The sequence below is a fragment of the Momordica charantia genome (genome assembly GCF_013281855.1).
Source record: "Momordica charantia cultivar OHB3-1 chromosome 1 unlocalized genomic scaffold, Mcharantia_2.0 BLBB01000001.1, whole genome shotgun sequence".
Taxonomy (NCBI): Eukaryota; Viridiplantae; Streptophyta; class Magnoliopsida; order Cucurbitales; family Cucurbitaceae; genus Momordica; species Momordica charantia.
The window spans coordinates 7,076,653-7,082,434 of NW_028275157.1; the positions used below are offsets into that span (position 1 = coordinate 7,076,653).

At 33.5% G+C, this 5,782-nt stretch overlaps 1 long non-coding RNA gene across 1 annotated transcript; it reads right to left on the reverse strand.

Annotated features, from left to right (window-relative positions):
• Positions 1 to 777: 777 nt before the first annotated feature.
• On the reverse strand, positions 778 to 4,873 carry LOC148213198 (uncharacterized). Its single transcript, XR_015791630.1, has 4 exons — positions 4,095 to 4,873; positions 3,865 to 3,936; positions 1,819 to 1,911; positions 778 to 949 (listed from the first exon to the last, which is right to left on the reverse strand). It is a non-coding gene; the product is annotated as an uncharacterized LOC148213198 (long non-coding RNA).
• Positions 4,874 to 5,782: the final 909 nt, after the last annotated feature.

The following is a 5,782-nucleotide window of genomic DNA, read 5'->3' on the forward strand; positions in this document are numbered from 1 at the left end:
TTCAGCCAGTCGATCATATCCTTTGCAACTACAAGTGTGTGGAAGTTGTTTTTTTTCTTATGTCAATCTTCATGAACGTTATATCGTGCCTTGAACGTTATATCGTGCCTGAATAATATAGTTATGAAAAGAGTTTCTTAGTTAATTACAAAAGAACTTAAAGATTTTCATTGTTAATGAAATGCATAATTATTTTCGTATATACCTGAATAGAATCCCATAAAATATTTCTTTGCCTCGTTGAAAGTTTCTTCCATGTTTCAAGATTTATTGGCACTAACTATCTCTACAAATGAGGCTAACCCAACAAATGCATCACCAACAGGTTGTCCATATTGATTAAAGCTTATGTTCAGCTTCGATTGTGGCTTAACAACAATTATTTTCATTTTTGTAGGACCTCTTCTTCTTTTGGGTTCTAGTTATTTGATAAGAAGGTCAAACTCTTCTGCATTTTCTTCTGTTGTATTATATGAACCTCTTCGATTGGTGTTAACCTACAAAGTACTCCTCTTAGCTTGTACGTGTATAAGGAGAATCTAGAACGTTAGGTGGAGGCCTTTTAGAGTTTTGTCAGCTTGTTAGGGTCGGGATGAAGAACAGAAGTTTCCCCTTCTTCATGGTTGTGTGTGAGAGGAGTCATGGGCAGGTTATCCGTATCATTTTCATGATTTGGGTTTTCAGAAACTGTTGGCATCTCACTCACTCACTCTCACTGCACTAAACAAATTTCGGTATCCAATTGAAGGCAATTATTCACCACGATGATACCAAATCTTATAAGTCAAATCCATACCTTTAATAACTAAATGTTCATACACAATATCAAAAGTTTGGTGATTCATGTTCCTACATATCTTGCACGAACATAAGATTTTAGCCACCCCATCTGACCTACCTTTCACTTGTTTGACAAAGATCCGCACCTCGCAAGTATTCATCGGTAGCTCTACAAATTATAAAAAAAAAAAAACCAAACTCAACGGATTAATATAAACAAAAATTTTTTTGATAAAAAAATATAACCAAAAATTCTAAGCTATTATGAATTTGATACTTTGAACACTCATACATGTTCAAATGAATCTAATATTTTATCAAACGTTCTTCCAGACAAAATTGCTACAAGAATACAATGTTTAATTACTTAATTAGTGTACATAACAACTAACTAGAAAATCAACTAAAACTAGAGAATTAGGTTTGGAGATGAAGGTTTGAGGCCCAAGTCATGAAACCTATTTTAAAGTGTTTGAAATGGAGAATGAGATAGGGGAAATGATATTTGGTATATCATTCTATAAAAGACCCTTCCCTTTTATTCTAATACCAAACATATGGCCTAATTTCACATAGTGATTTAATAACTAGCTGATAGACACAAGAAATTTTGTCCCAAATATTCAAATACATACAATTGCTTTCATATTTTAAAAAGATATAGTTTTAAGGCAAAAATGAGAAAAGATGTATACCTCTTTCAAGCACTTCCTCATGAAAATACAAGGGAATAACATAACTTTTGTTCCGTTAAAATCAAAGTGTATTCACCATACAACAAGAGTGAAAAGTTATAATAATTACACCAAACAATGGAGATTGCATGAAATTAAGTACTTAATCAAATGTGTTTGAGTTGAAATAAGGATTATTGTCATAGCAAAGTGTACGATCATCAAAAAGTAAAGCTATTTCTTCCAAGCTTCACAAACTTATGATCATGGTACATCACAAGCAAAAACTCAACAATGAAGAAACTAAAATGGAAGAACAATACCAAATAAAAAAGTGATATAAAGTTTATAAAAATTAAAATACCTCCAAAAGAATATGATCTTCGTATGCAATGTTGGCATAAATAAGATGAACCTTAATCTCGTCCTTCTAGTTTTCTAATAAAGCACGAACAACCTAAAACAAAAGTAAGAATGAGAGAAATTACTTAAATATTATACCTTGTCACATTTTAGACGCCTTTGGTGCGACGATAAACTTCCATTTATGAATTGAGTGATACTAATGTTTTGTGCCAGAGTTAGAAAAGAGAGTTTTCTGCTCAATCTAACTTCCAAAGAAGAAAAAATAACAAATAATGAAAAAATAACATGGTCTATATATTTTGAAGCTTACCATATCGAGTAGTGTCAAACAAAATCATAAAGAATTTAAGAGCATCTGGATTGTGGGAATAGTTTTGCATATGTTATACTAGAGATGCCATTAAAGCCAAATGGAAGGTTACCATTTTCCTTAAGCATAAAGCTTTAATGCTTGTATCTTCAATTTCTCCTTTCATTTAAAAATAGGCATTCATATATATTTTTTTAAATTGCATAAATAAGAGTGAAAAATCGATATAGAGGCTAAAAGCTTGAAAAACTCTAACAGGATAGGAAGGGCTATACCAAAGACATAATCTCCATCAACTCTTTATTATTTGTCAAAGGTGAAACTGAGTTTAAAAAGCGTACAACTCTGCCTAGCAATATTTTTGCCATCTCGCAAACACATCAAATATGTAGGCAGTTTAACTTGATAAAACAAACCCTATTATAAAGATTTCATAATGTAACTTTAATAGCATTTAGCATTACTTTAATAAAGTATTTGATGTGTATATAAATTAAACAATTAGCTCGGCTAATGTAGGTTATTTGGGTAAAATGATTGTAGAAATATCATTTCTCGAGAGTTTAAACTTGTTTTTTCATGCAAGAGATAGCATAGGAACAACAGAAAATCCAGTCCAACTAATGTGATAATTCACAATCCATAACCAAATATTCCACTCCACCACCCTTTCAACCCAAAAAAATTGAATTACGAAGAGGAAAAAAAACCAAGAAAGCCCCAACTAATGGTCATATTCCTTATTCTAATGAAATAGATAAATCCAAACTATAACTTTCATCTCATAATGTAAGACCATTGATTTTTAAACACACGCACTACTTCAAAATGTGTTAGATATCTCAAATGCAAAAAGTGCTTTAAGAAGGAAACATATAGAAAGATAAATATGAGTATGAGACAGAATTTCAATTGTTGCAAGAGCTTAAAAGAAATTGGAGATTCATAGCTAGGTTTATTCACTTCCAAATTTCATTGAAAATTAAACCCAATACTACTTTGAAATACGAATGGTACTCATCACATACCCCAATCATTCGTTAATATATAAACATGGTAAGGAGAACAATTTACTTAAATAATCATTGCATGATGAATATTTGGTGGACAACTTGTTGGCTCTCGCTGATACTGCTAATATTATTATTATGTAGGAATAATGCATACGTTGGATGCAAGACACATAGAGTTGTTCCTAAATGAAGGTTACCAAGATGGGAGCTGGGATTATCAGATTGTAGGTTTTCATGATATCAAGAAGCCCGTAGAAGTAGCTTCAGGGGCCAACTTTTTATGTCATGCACCTGAAAGACAAGCAGCTTCAGGGACCAATTTTTTATGTCAAGCACGTGAAAGACTCTTCAACCACAGCCCCACCCCAATACTCCATGTTTAGAATTTAGCAACTATCCAATACACTAACTTTGAAGTTCTTGATTTTGCGCTTTTGAGTTTAGTTCTAATTTAAAATAGATATTATTAAATATGTGGAAACTCAGTTAAGTTTTTAGATATTGAATGATTTAAATAAATAAACAATAGAAGACTCCAAATATGAGCGGTAAAGGGTACCGAATTAAGCAATCATACAAATATTAAGCTAAATTGTGATAGATTAATAAGAACGATTGATTTTCCAATTCAGTAGGTACATGAAGAGGTAAAAAGAAGGAAACAAAGGAGGAACAAGAGAATAAAGCATGGGATGAACAAATTAAGGAATGGAAGTCATACCGGGGGAGGCAGAGAACAAGAGCCAAGCGGACCTCAAATTCGTCTTCTCTCCTATCCTCTTCCTTCGAAAACCTACAGATCCAAATACAAATCTTTAAAAAAAACACGCAAAAATGCAAAACCAAAATCCAAAAAGATGAAAAAAATCAAAACCCAAATGCTTCGAAAATCACAAAACGCAAGCCCAAGAAGAAAACTCTATCAATTTCAAATCGTGTAGTAAAATAAACCTTTTTTATGGTTGGGCTCCAGATCTTTATTCAGCCGCTGTTGAAGGAGTCATGCGTCGGAAAAGGGAGAGCCAATTAGTAGATCCGTGAGTCGTCGAAGAGATGAAGATTTTACGTGCATCGTCGGAGGTTCGTCAAAGAGAACGATCGAGAAGACGTCCCTCATAACCCCGCCACGGCAGAAGAGGTCGACAAGCTGTTCAAAGCTGGCTTCATCTACGAATTTCAGTACCCGGACGGGCTGTCCAACGTTGTTTTAGTAAAAAAGGCCAACGGGAAGTGGCGAATGTGTGTTGACTTTACCAACATGAACAAAGCCTGTCCCAAATATAGCTTCTCCTTACCGTGAATCGACCAACTAGTGAATGCTACCACCGTACATGAGCTGCTGACATTTATGGACATGTACGCGAGATACAACCAGATCAAGATGCATCATATAGACGAGGAACACGACTCGCTCATCACTGCACATGGCTTTTTATGCTACAGGGTCATGCTATTTGGGCTAAAGAATGCTGGGGCGACCTACCAAAAGACGGTGATCAAAATGTTCGCCTCTCAAATTGGGAGGAACATGGAGGTGTATGTTGACGACATGCTCGTCAAAAGTCGAACCGTCGAGCAGCAGGAGGATGACTTATCCAAAGCCTTCCAAGTCATGCGTAGTAATGGTATGAAACTCAACCCAGTGAAATGCAACTTTGGGGTTAAATTTGGTAAGCTCCTGGGTTTCATAATCCATCAGCAAAAATAAAAGCGAACCCCGAGATGATTCGAGCCATCCTCGATATGAATGCCCCATCCAACCTGAAGCAACTATAAAGTTTGAACGTGTGAAAGGATGTGTATCCCAGAGCGGAAACAGATTTTCGTTGCTGATTTTCGGGATACAAAATCGAATTTTACAGAAGAAAAATACAGAGAAAATTCCAAACCTTTGAAGAAAGTTTCTTCAGTGAATTCCCCTCGAACACCACCACTGGATCTTCCTCGCTATCCTCTTGGGTCTCGGGATCGTGCTTATGGTAGCACCTTGGTCGAAGAGAGGGAGAAATTGAGAGAATTTTGAGAGAAATAGTTGGGAGATCCTTTTTCTTTTTGTTCTGTGTGTAACCTTCTTCTTCAACTTCTCCAACACTTGGAGAAGAAGAAGGGTGATGTGGGGAATTCCCCACGTCACAACACCTCCCACTCCCTTGCAATTTTGCAGGGGAGTTAATATTAATAATATTATCAATATTAATATTAATATATATATATAATAATAATTAAAAAATATATATATTAATATATATAGATATAATATTTAATATATATATAATTACTTAATCTAATTAATTATTAATCCAATTAATAATTAATAAATATATATATACATAAATAATTAACACTTAATTATTTATTATAAAATTAGAATCATATTCTAAAATATTTTTCTCGTATAACCTATAGTTTTTAATGTATATCTTATGCACATTATTTTTAACCTATAGTTTTAATATGAATCTCATTCATATTAATTTTATTTGAATCTCATTCAAATAATATCTCTCATAATATATAGTTTTAATTTACAATTAACTATATATTATAATGTATCAATATACATATAATCCCTTAAGTAATTTGAACAATTCAAATTCTTCCAAAACTTTGATCCTCGTTTTACCCGTTATGAGCTAGCA